This window comes from Microtus ochrogaster, chromosome X (assembly GCF_000317375.1).
Source record: "Microtus ochrogaster isolate Prairie Vole_2 chromosome X, MicOch1.0, whole genome shotgun sequence".
Classification (NCBI taxonomy): domain Eukaryota; kingdom Metazoa; phylum Chordata; class Mammalia; order Rodentia; family Cricetidae; genus Microtus; species Microtus ochrogaster.
This window is the reverse complement of record NC_022026.1, coordinates 9,102,742-9,115,972: the sequence shown is the minus strand read 5'-3', so window position 1 is coordinate 9,115,972 and position 13,231 is coordinate 9,102,742.

Sequence of the window (13,231 nt, the reverse complement as noted above, 5' to 3'; positions counted from 1 at the left end):
CCTGGTCTACAGAGCTAGTTCCAGGACAGGCTCCAAAGCCACAGAGAAAAACCCTGTCTCGAAAAACCAAAAAAAAAAAAAGTAATTGGAAGAACAAAAGGTTTATTTTCCCTTACAGAGGGCTAGAGTCCACAGTGGCTGGAAAGGTATGCCAGCAGGAGCAAGAGGCAGTTCTGACAGTTAGACAGCAGAGATGGGAATGTCACATACATTCTACTCATATATAGGAAGGAGAGAGAGACAGACAGATAGGAAGACACAGAGAGACAAAGATACAGGCACACAGAGAGAGGCAGATAGACACACATACTTTGAGAGAGAGACAAAGATACAGGCACACAGAGAGAAAGAGAGACAGAGACAGAGACAATAGTGAGTGGGACCGGTTTATAAAACCTGAAGACACTTTCTCAGTCATGTATTTCCTTCATCGATACTTCACCTCCTGACGAGTTTCTAACCTTCCCAAACAATGCCAACAGCTAGGGACCAAGTGATCGAAGACATGAGCATATGGCGGACATTTCCTATTCAAACTGCAGCAGAAACCATCTGTTGCTTAGTCATGAGATCAAACTCAGAACTTGTGTTAGGCCTTTTGTGTGTTATACCTTTGTATTGCACTTTTAAATGTTTATTTTAATTAGTTATTTGAGAATTTCACAGGATATGTGTTGCTGGTTTTTTGTTCTTACTCTTTTGGCTCTTTGGGCGTCCACCATACAATTCCTTAAAAATACATGGAGGTGTATTGTTACTTATGAATGCCTGGACTTAACTTGCCTTGTTTCTTGCCAGCTTTTCTTAAATTATCCCATCTACATTTTGCGTCTGAGCTATGACCTTTTCCTATTTCTGTATATCTTTTCTTTACTTCTTATTCCATGTCTGGCTGTGTGGCTGTGTAACTAGGTCCTTCTTTTCTTGCTCCTCTGTCCCTTCTTCCCGGATTTCTCCTTCTATTTATTCTCTCTGCCTTCTAGCCCCACCTGTCTTTCCTTTTGCCTTGCTGTTGGCTGTTCAGGGCTTTATTAGACCAACAGGTGTTTTAGACAGGCAAAGTAACACAGCTTCACACAGAGTTAAGCAAATGCAACATAAACAAAAGCAACACATCTTTGAATTATTAAACAAATATTGCACAGCATAAACAATTTTAACGTATCTTCAACTATTATTCTACCACATATATGTTTTAATCATATTCCTTCCTCCCACAACTCCTCCCAGATCAACTGCCCTTCCTACCCACCCAACTTTGTGTCTTTTTCTTCTTCTATTAATACCCACTGAGTCTGATTTGTGCTTCCCATACGTTCTTGGATGTGTGGCCTTCTCCTGGAGTGTAGTTGATTTACCGGGGACCAAACTCTCAAACAAAACTGACTCTCCATCTTCTCAGTAGCTGTCCTTTGCTAACAGCTCCTTAGACAAGGGTGGGACTTTGTGTCCACTTCTATAGTCCATGTCAGAATTTGGTTTGGCTTGATCTTTTACAGGTCTTGAGTATGCTGCCACAACCACTGTGAGTTCATATGAGCTTCCTTATGTCCTTATAGCTATCTACTACTTCTGGCTCTTGTACTCTCTCTACCCCTTCTTCCTTGAGCTTTAGGAGGTTATGTGATGATATACATGTCCTATACAAGTCTCCTCTCTATCTTGACCAGTTGTCTCTGTGTTACCCACCATCTACTGCAAATAGAAGCCTTTCTGATGAAGACTGAGAAATGTATTCATCTGTGGTTATAAGGATAAGTCCTAAGTCCAGTAAGGAAGTGATTCATTCCTTCTATTACATTCATGCCATTATTACACCGGTTGTCAAGTCTTGTCAGGCCAGTAATTGTCATAACTGACAGGGTTTGTCATAGGGTAAGATTGATAATTATGTTTCTCCTTTAGTAGCATACATGTTACCTGCAACACTATTAAAGCTAGCCAGTAGGGATGAAGCTTCCAGGTCAGCACTGCCTTGATTTTTTCACGTTCTGTGATTCAAGTATGTGGTGTCTTCCATCAACAGGGTCTTATTATCAAGTTCTGGAGCATAATTAATAGCATGGGCAGTAGCCTGTAATATTTGAAGATCTATGGTATCTCCCTAGCCAACATATTCTGAAGAGAAAAGCCACTGGATTTTATTTGAGGGCCTGAGGGATCTAGTATCAACATTGCAACTCCATTATAAGGTAACTTCATTTTAGCTTCATGTATCCACGAAACTTCTAAAGGAGTAGGTAGATTGCCAAATGATGTTTTTGAAAGGTCTTTAGTGTTATTTTCCCCTCTCCATAGCTCAGAGCAGAATCCTATTAAAACAGATCCTAAAATGGTGAGAGTCCTAGATGAGCAATCATTATCTTAAAATGCCATCCTTATGCCTTTACTTTGGGGCTTGTAAATGGAATTATACAGTTTTAAAAGTTTTAAGACTACTGGCTTTGGGGGAGTCTAGGCAGTTTGGATGCTCACCTTACTAGACCTGGATGGAGGTGGGTGGTCCTTGGACTTCCCACAGGTCAGGGAACCCTGATTGCTCTTCGGGCTGATGAGGGAGGGGGACTTGATAGGGAGAGGGGGAGGGAAATGGGAGGCGGTGGCTGGGAGGAGGAAGAAATCTTGAATAGATAAATAAATTAAAAAAAAGTTTTAAGACAATATTGAAAAGACAGCAGAGATCTCCTTGTTTGTTTTAGCCTTCAATATATAGTTACATCTATAATTTAGTCATGAGAAACCACAGTTTAATAATGTAGATTGGGAGAACTAATACTCTGTTCACAGTTAAAGATGTTCTTACCTATTCAAGACACCCTTATCTGAGCATTTTGCTTGAAGTGAGTTTTTTTTCAGTAGTCAGTAGAAACTCAATTAATCATGAGATTGGTGTTTTTGTTAGTAGTTGCTTCTTATACTGAACATACTAATTTGCCTTTTGAAATTGCTTTCTGCAACCAGGTGTTTTGGAACTCTGTATTTAAGTCCTCAGAAAAACTCATCTACAAGTTGGTCAAACTTGCTTTTTAGGAAAGAAGAACAGTTGAATAAATAAGGTGTGATCCTATGTAACACTGGCATTCTTTTGTCCTCTTGTTCAGAAACAGAATGGTTTGGACATTTAATCAGAACAAAAGAAGGGAATGAAAGTGTGTTGTCAAAGCATACTACTTCCTATATTAAAATCTGACTACTTGTCAAGAATGTGGTCACCTAATACATCAATGATATAAGAAGTAAATTGATAATAATACATTTATTTTTCTAAATATGAAGATTTCAAAGAGGCTTGGACATGATTAGTAAATGATCCTTCTGCTCTGAATACACTCTTTAATTTGTATTCATCATCACACGTTTCCTAAGATAAGAGCTGGTGATCTTTTGATTCCAGCTCTATTTTTGTTCATAATTGTCATGAGCCTAATAGAAACAGATCTATTCTTTTCTTTGGATTTCACTTACTAGAACATGAATATCCCAATTTCTTAGATATGCAACTAAAGGCTGTATAAATCAAAGAACTAGAAGAATTATCTTTGATTGAAGGAGGTGGAGGTGCTATAAATACATGTCTAGACACCCCCTTTTAGCTTCCATCTCTGCATCATTAATAAATTCGTTAATGAGGGCCCTGTTCACATATCTATTATCAACTCTAATCATTTGTGTGTTTGAATCAAGCTCTTCTGCCTTCATTAGTGTCATTAATGCCTGTCAGCAAATGATAATGTGGGAGACTCTTACAAATTTATATGCATTCCCAAAGTGAAAACTCAACTGCAGTCAGTATTCTTGCATGACAGTAGCTGTAACAAATGGCTGTCCTTCCCAGGAGAAGTGTAAACAGGTCGCTAATTAATGCATTTACCATTAGCCTCTGTTTAGTCTTCAGTCATAGCATATTCATTTATTATGTTGGAACACCAAGTACGATGCTGTTATGGAAATGAGGTATTTGTACAATCTCCTTAGATTCACATGACAGATTGAGTTATCTACCTATTTTTCTCTCAGCACTTTTCCAAATATTGGCGAGTATGTGAATGACCTTGAAGGAGGTCTAACTTTATTGTCAGCCTTCTGGTGCATATTGCATAATGGTTTGGCAGTTTATTTAAATGTAAGCAGTGGATATCATCTCTTTTGTGTGGGGATAAAGCTGGCGTAGGGCATAAGACAAAAGGGAAATAAACTACAACTTTTAGGACATGTATTATATGCTCATGGAATTTAAATAAAAATTAGAAGTGAAGTAGTGCAATGATTAACTGCTATCAAAAGACTAAAAACTAGATTTTGATCATCAGTTTTCTTCCCTCATATACACAAAGTGGTTGACATCTCTCAAAGAAAGCTACAGTTAAGGCATTTTTTTTTCTTCCAGATGGCTATTCTCCAAATCTTTAGTTAAAAGCTTCCAATGAAGAATAGGAGAATAAAAGAAACTTAGATAGGCTCTTCTTGTTAATCATATATACCATGTCACACAATGATCATAAATAGTCATTCATTTTTCATCAAATATCATCAAATATTTACATTTTTATTACATTTATTTATTTAGTCATTGTGTGTGTGTGTGTGTGTGTGTGTGTGTGTGTGTGTGTACACAGTTAGAAGCAAGTGCTTTTACCTATTGATCCATCTTGCTAGCCCCTCAGCAACATTTGTGGAGGAATATGTTTAGAATACTTATATAGAAAAGATGCAGCCTAACCTTCAAAAAACCCAGGATAAAAACAATCTGATAATGCCGTTTATTTCATCACAGGTAACATAGGATGCTGCAGCAGTATAAATAAGTATTTCATGGAAAGCATAGAAAATACATCAGGGAGAAGGCAACATTTAAATTAATTCTTAAGGGATCACTTGAATTTTTTAGAAAGGGGGAGTGAACATGTCAAATTGATGGAATGGGATGCACCAAATTAAATATTACACAATGTACTGTGTTTATAGGATGGCAAGAAATTTAAGATATTGGAGGGCTGTGTGATAGATGAGTAGGCTGAGATTAAGCTGTGTATGAAGAAGCATATGAGAGCCAGGTGAGAATTTTCTGTATCGTATAAAGAACTCTTAGACTTTATCACATAGGAAATAGAGTTAGCAGAAGCATGACATAGTCAGGTTGGTTTTGGTTGGTTTTGAAGTATTACCTTGGTGGAAGTACTGAGGATATTTTGAGTTAAAAGGGATTAGAGGTGAAGATAGTTCTTAGGAGCTGGATAAAATACTCTAGGCAAGTAAGTAGTAAGGAGTACCCAGTTCACCATTAGATCAAGCTAGAGAATTTAGTGACCAAGTAAATGTGTGGAAAGTGGAAACGAAGAGTCAACGTATTGTTATGATCTCAAATATTTAGAGATACTAAAAAGCTGTGTTACTATTGTATATTGTCAGAATCTTCACACAGAGAAACAGACATATAGATGATGTAATTTGTGGAAACCAAGATTTTAGAACTCTTATTGGCTGATTTCTTTCCTGAGTCTTCGTGTAACTTTATCTTTGTTGTCTCCCTCCTTGCTCCCTTATCCCTATTTTTCTCCCTTTCTTCCTGTCTGACCTCAAATTCACTAAGAAGCCAAGACTCACTGTGAACTTTTGATTCTCTTATCCCAACCACTCTAAGTGCTGGAATTGCAGGCTCTACCACCATGCCTAGCTTCCAATCTTCTCCTTTCCCTTTCTGTTTTTGGGGGACACTGTCTCGCTACATAGTTCAGGCTATCATCAAATTCATGATCCTCATGCCTCAGACCCTAAGTGTTGAGAATGTAGGCATGTACCACCACTCCTGGGTTAGAACTTCTTAGAAGGTTTTAGATATAAACCTCAACCTGGAGGTGTGAATTAGGGACTACATATGTTATTAAATCTTGTTTTAATTTTTATTCAAGAATAGGGTACTTTTTCATGCATTTGTTATTTAAGCTATATTGTATGATGACCAAGTAATTCAGTTAAAGTGGAAGGAGTAGTAGACTGGAAATCCAATGACATAAGTCTGATTATGATTATTTTATTAAATAATTAATTGAGTTCAGATAGCCTTTTAAGCCAAGTAGGGGTCAAGTATTCTCACCTCTAGTGTACTAATAACATTTAATATTTGTTTTTTAAGTATCTATGACTTATGCTGTAATTTGAACAGTATTCATATACCAGGTTACCTATCCAAGAAAACTTTATTTATTTATTTATTTTTTAGTGAGACACCAAAAATGCTCAGGGGTTTAGGTGTTGGCAGGTCAGATTTTTGGGATTTTTATCACTTTTCTTTCACATTTCTATAATAATCTGCTTGTAACATTTCATTGCTCTCTCCAGATTCAACCACCATTCTTCTTTGTATAGAAAAACTATTGAGCACTGCAGTGATTTGAAAGAAAATGGCCCCCAAAAGGAGTGGCAATATTAGGATCTGTGGCCTTGTTGGAGTAGGTGTGGCCTTGTTAGGTGTGGCTTTGTTGGAGGAAATGTGTCACTGTGGGGCCAGGCTTTGAGGGCTAATATATGCTCAAGCCATGCCCAGTGAGTCAGACCACTTCCTGCTGCCTGCTTATCAAGATGTAAGACACTTAGCTACAGCATGCCAGCATGCCACCATGTTAGACCATGATGATAATGGAATAAACCTCTGAAACTGTAAGGCAATTAAATGTTTTTTCCTTTTCTAAGAGTTGCCTAACTAAGAGAGGCACCTTAGGTACCTAAGAACAAATCTACCATTCATCTCAAATCAACTGCTCTATCTAGTGGAAGGGTAAAGAAAACTGAAACAGATATCATTTATCTGTTGGCTCCTTGTAGGCAAACACTTGGTTTCACTTGTTTTTCTAATTCAAGAAGACCCTTTTCTTGTTGTATCAGTGATAGTACAACACCAAATTTAAACTAAGAGCTTTTGATAAAGTTAATCCATTCTTTGGGTCTAGGTTTACGAATATATATAAAAGAGACAGTGATGTGTATTTTTTCTTTATTGCTCCAAAGAGAAGTATTTACAACATGGAGGAGATTATATAAATGAAAAAAGTCTACAACAGGGACAGTAAAATGATAGTACATCAACTCCAGTTGATTGATATTCGTTATTGGTGTTCAAGAGCATCGGTTTGTATCTAAACTCAGTTGGAAAGGGTAACTGTTATGTGTGTAGGGTGGGTAATAGCAGAACACAGCTTTTGAGACTATATAGTAGGATAGCTACAGTATTAGAACTCATCACTGAATTGATAAACCTCTTTTGGGGTGTTTTTGTTTCAGTCAAATAGGAAAGGGAACTTCTATTGTTCTACTTAATTATGTCCTCTACAAATTACAGTTTAGTCAAATTATCACACAGCATTTTTTCCCCATGATTCAAGGGCTATGAAAAAAATTTTCTTTCTTTTTTTTTGATTGCCATGGATTCCACTGGCCAAGTTGGAAGCTACAAAGGGCTGTTAAATTGCTGATTTTGGAATGATAATACAAATCAGTTATAATGATTGACACTGACAACTAGATGCTAATTAAAATTAACAGCAGCTTTGGAGTGGGCTTCAAATGTTCAATTTATAATCAGGCCATTTTATCGTTTTTGAATCAGAGTAAGCAATGCCTTAGGAATTTGATAACCTCATAGAGGAGAGAGAGAGAGAGAATAAAGATATGGAAAAGAAGAAAAGAGGGGGAGAAAGAATGTGAAAAGGAGGGGGAAGAAGTGGGAAGGTGCATAGATGAGGGGTGGGGAGAGGAAAGGAGAAGAAAGAGAGGAGAGAGAGGGGAGAGAGAGAGAGGAAAGAGAGAGAGAGAGAGAGATAAGTAGGCATAGAGAGGGAGTGGGAGGTTAAAGAACTCCAAGGAGTTGCAGATAAATAACCATAACTTATAAAAAGTGTGTGTGTGTGTGTGTGTGTGTGTGTGTGTGTAAGCCAGAGGACAACCCCAGGTATTCATTCTCAGAAACAACACCTGGGGTTGCCACATTTCCCTACTAACTTCATGTCCTCCTGTTTATTTATGTATTTGTTTATTTGCTTGTTTATTTTAACTCATGGAGTGCAATAGTGCTGCACATATACACATGGGGGTGGAGTCATCCACTGGGTCATTGGGAAATTACCAGTGACTATGTTCCTGAATAAAAGTGATCAACCTTCCCCCAGCAGTCATAAACTGCCAATAGCTTCTCAGCTAGGGCTGGCCTGAGGCCCCTGCCCACTGCAGGATGAAATTTTTAATGGGCTTAATCTTGTGACGGTCTTGCATAAGGCACCACAGCTGCTGTGAGTTTACGAGTAAAACAGACTTTATGTCCAGAGAACAACATTGCACAGTGCTCTCCCTGTTTTCTGACTCTCGCATTCTTTCAACCTTCTCTCCTGTGATATTGTTTGAGTGTTGGCTGTAGTGGTAGTTGATATAGACATTTCCTCTGTGGGTGAACACTCAGACTCACCGAGTCTTAGCACCTTGAATAGTAATGGATTTCTATAGTACCCACGGTGATAAGAAGCTTATCTGACCAAGGTTGAGAGTAACACAAATCTATAGATAGAAACATGAATATTTAGAAGGCAGTTTGACAGAATGGCCGTTTAGAAAGACTACATGGTAGGTTCGTCCCTGGGGCCTATGACTTCGATAGCCCTGGGTTTTGACCATGTACCAATACCAGACATGAATCCTCTCCTATGGAGTAGGCCTCAGCTCAGAGAGAGTGGTTGGTTACCCTTATAAACACTACCTTATAAATAGTTATCAATATCGCACTGGTTTCCTGCCACATATTGCCTGGAGGGTCAGCATTGTGTATCCAGGCTACAGTGCTGAGCAAGACTATTGATGTCTTTTCTTCTCAAGCAGCCGCCATATAACACCTTTTAGCATTAGGAAAGATAACCACAGGAAGCATTACCTGGTCAATTCAAGACTGATTTCTGTGTGTCCTGCAACCAGAAAGCATATTATCTTAAGCAATTTGGTTTTGCTATTTAGTTAAGGTGGCAACCTAGTGCAGTGACAATAGCAATGACAGTAGTTTGTATTGTTTTTGGTGCCTATGGGACATTCTGTCTAAAGCTCATAGGGAAGTAACTAATGTCTGGCACTGAGATTTTCATTTAATAACCCATGAATTTTGGGGAGCAGTATCGTTCATCAATGTGGAATATTTCTCACTAAATCATCAATATTACAGGAATTAATGTACATCTACCAATACTAACACTAAATGTTTATGGTCTCAATTCTCCTATAAAATGAAATTGAATAACAGATTGGATTAGAAAACATGATCCATTGCTTTTGCTACCTCCAAGAAACATAACCCACCATCAACAATAGACACCACCTTAGAAAAAAAGTATGGCAAAAGGTATTCTAAATAAATAGAACCAGGAAGCTAGTGGGTGTAGCTACTTTAATACCCAACAAAACAGACTTCAAATCAATACTAGTCAAAGGAGACACACTAGACAAAGGAGGATCACTTCATACTCGTTTGCAGGAACAATCAATCAAGAGGAAGATAAAATTCTAAAACATTTATGAACCAAAAACAGGTACACCTGACTTCATAAATCAAATATTTCTAGATCTAGAACTACATATTAAACTCAATACAGTGGTACTGGATAACTTCAATACCACACTATCACCAAATAAAGGCAATCCAGACAAAAATTAAACAAAGAAGCATTGGAGTTAAATATTATCATAAATCAAATGAACCTAACAGATATCTATAGAACATTCTATCCAAACACTAAAGAAGGCAATTTTTTTTCTCAGAAGCCTACAAAACTTTCTCCAAAATTGATCATATTTTAGGACACAAAGGAAATATCAGCAATTAGAGAAAACTGAAATAATCCTATATTCTTATCTGATCATAGTGAAATAAAGGTATATATGAATACTAATAGAAAATACAAAAATTCCAGAAAACTAAAAAATACACCTTGGAGTGATTATTGGGTTAAGGATGAAATCAAGAAAGAAATTAAAAAATTCCTAGAATTAAATGAAAATAAAAATAGTATATACCAAAATCTGTGGGACACAGTGAAGGAGTTCTCAGGTAATTTTACAGTGTAAAGTGCCTGCTTAAAGGGATAGATCTCAAATTAATAATTAATGATGCACCTGAAGAAAGGCCTTGGAAAAAATAAGAACAAACTAAACCTTAAAAACAGTGGATGGGAAGAGAGAATTAAAACCAGGAATGATATTAATAAAATAAAGATGAAAAGAAATACAAAATATTAATGATGCAAAGAGCTAGTTCTTCATTTTCTTTGTGATTTTTTCATACAATATATATATTTTTACTATTACTTCTTGAGATTATAATATAGTTATAATGCTTCTCCTCTCTCTTTCTTCCCTCCAAACCTTTCCATATACTTTTCTCTACTTCCCTTCAGATTCACGATCTCTTTTTTCACTAATTGTTACTGCATGCATATATGTATATCCATATGTATCCCTAAATATATTCTGTTTAGTCCATATGTTACTTGACATACAGCATAGTTTGAACATTTCCTTTCCCTTTTCCAACTCTTCCCCAATCCTCCCTAGTTTTTTGAAATGATAAACAAGATTGAAAACTCTTAACCAAATTAATCAAAAGAAGCAAATAGAATATCCAAATTAATTAAATTAGAAACAAAAGGAAGACATTGCAACATGTATAATGAAACTCAGAAAATCATAAGGATATATTTTCAAGTCTCTGCTTATTAACAATACCTTTTGATATCAGAACACAGAGACAGACTATATGGTGCCTACAAGATCTGAAGTTCAATCCATGTGGAAAAACACAGTTTTTGGATATGGGAGCCTAGGCAGTTTGGATGTTCACCTTAATAGACCTGGATTTAGGTGGGTGGTCCTTGGACTTCCCACAGGGCAGAGAACCCTGATTGCTCTTTGGGCTGACGAGGGAGGGGGACTTGACTGGGGGAAGGGAAGGGGAATGGGAGGCGGTGGCAGGGAAGAGACAGAAATCCTTAATAAATAAATAAATAAAAATAAAAAAAGAGTTTGTACAAAACTTTAATGACCTATAGTATGTAAACATAGAGGAGAGTTTAGCTATTATAATAATATAGCTTTTATATTATTAAGATTTTATAAACTGCAAACTGTTTGGGACCATGGAAATCACTTGACTCAGTTTATTCTAGAATATAACCACGTGGTAGTACAGCATGCCTGGCCTTGGAGTGTCAGGGTACTGTATAGTTAAAGCTAAAATTGGATTTGGCTTCAGAACCGAGTTCAAATTCTGGATCTACTACATTACCATGTTATCTTATTTTTTAAAAAATCTTAGTTTAAATTGAATTTTAAAATTCCTTAAATGTAACATTTTGCAACATCATACATGTATACAATGTATTTTGAACATGACCATCCCCTAATAGTTTCCCTTCTCCTCCTCCCACTAGATATTCCCCCTCCTTTCCAACAAGGTTCCCTCAGATGTCCCTTGTGTGTAAGTCTTGTATAGGTAATCATACCTACTTACTGTGTATTTATAAAAATTGTAGAATATAATTTCCCCACTGTTTACCACAGCCTCTACCAACAGTAAGGTTTTTGAATTGGCAACATATTGATCATCTAAAAAATACTTGACAGATGGACTTGGAAGTAATGTGGTCTAATTCATCCATAAGGCTTCCTTTAATACAGTCTTTGGTTGCCCATGTTTTTCTCTGTATTTGTAGTTACCCCCTGTGCACTCTGACACTTATCTGTATAAACTAGCCTATAGTTTAATGTTCAGGTAGTTGTTAGGCCTCACTTTCTCCATGGGTACAAGGGTAGATTTGTAATCTACCTGCTGCAAGTGTTAACTCCAACAGTTTATTGAATCTACTTTCTCCTTTCCTTTTATTTTTGAATTAGTTTTAAAGTTAGCATAACACATGGTGGGGTTCATTATGATATTTTATGCATACTTTGTTCCTATTCATCACCTTCTTTTCATTTTATATACCAATAACAGTTCCCACTCCCTCCCCTTCACTGTTATTTTTGTTTCCCTCTTGCTGGTCTCTGCTTACCCTCCTGCTGAATGGTCCCCTTCCTGCTTTCATGTCACAGGCATTCTAGATCCCTCCTCATTTAAATATTTTCTTTTTCTCTTATGATGTCCTTTCTGGTTTCATCACCTACCTATCTGCACACACACACACACACACACACACACACACACACACACACACACACACACCTTGATTCCACATATGAAAGAAAACACAGTGTTTTTCTAAGCCTGACTTATTTTGCTTAACATAATGACCTCCAGTTACATTCATTGTTCCGAAAATGTTAGGATTTCCCTTTTCTTTGTGACTCAGGGAAATCCCCTTTACTTTCATTTGTCTGTTGAACATTTAGGTTGGCTCCATTTCCTAACTATTGGAATGTAGATATGTAGGTATCTTTGTGGCACGTTGATATAAAGTCCTTTGGGTATGTATACTCATGAGTGGCATGGCTGAATCATATGGTAGATTGACTTTTAGTTTTTTAAGAAATATCTACATTGACTTCGGCAGTGGCTATGCCAGTTTACCCTCCTACCAGTGGTGCATACAGGTTCCTCTTTCCCCATATTTACCCCAGCATTTGTTATCACTTGCTTTCTTGATTTTATCCATTCTGATTGAGGCACTGGGGGTAGGGGTGGGTTGAAATCTTCAAGCAATTTTTATTTGTATTTCCCTGATAGTTAAGGATGTTGAACAATTAAAACAGATTTTTTTAGTCATTCCTATTTCTTCTTTTGAGAATTATTTACTTCATTATTCCATTTATTGATTGGAAGGTTTGTATTCCAAGGCTATGAAAGTTATCTCTAGCCGGGTGGTGGTGGCATATACCTTTAATCACAACACTTGGAAGGCAGAGGCAGGTGGTTTTCTGTGAGTTTGAGGCCAGGCTGGTCTACAAGAGCTAGTTTCAGGATAAGCACCAAAGATACTCTGAGAAACCCTGTCTTGAAAAAAACCAAACCAAAAGTTATCTCTATACTGTATATATTAACTCCTTGTCTGATATATCACTGAAAAAGATTTTTTTTCCAGTATGGCTTTCTTCTTTGGTATGGTGATTGCTTTCTTTTCTGCATAGAAGCATTTTAATTTCATGCAATCAATTTTGTAAACATTTCAGAAGTCTCTTTAAAAAAATCCCCAGGATGAAGAAAGTATGG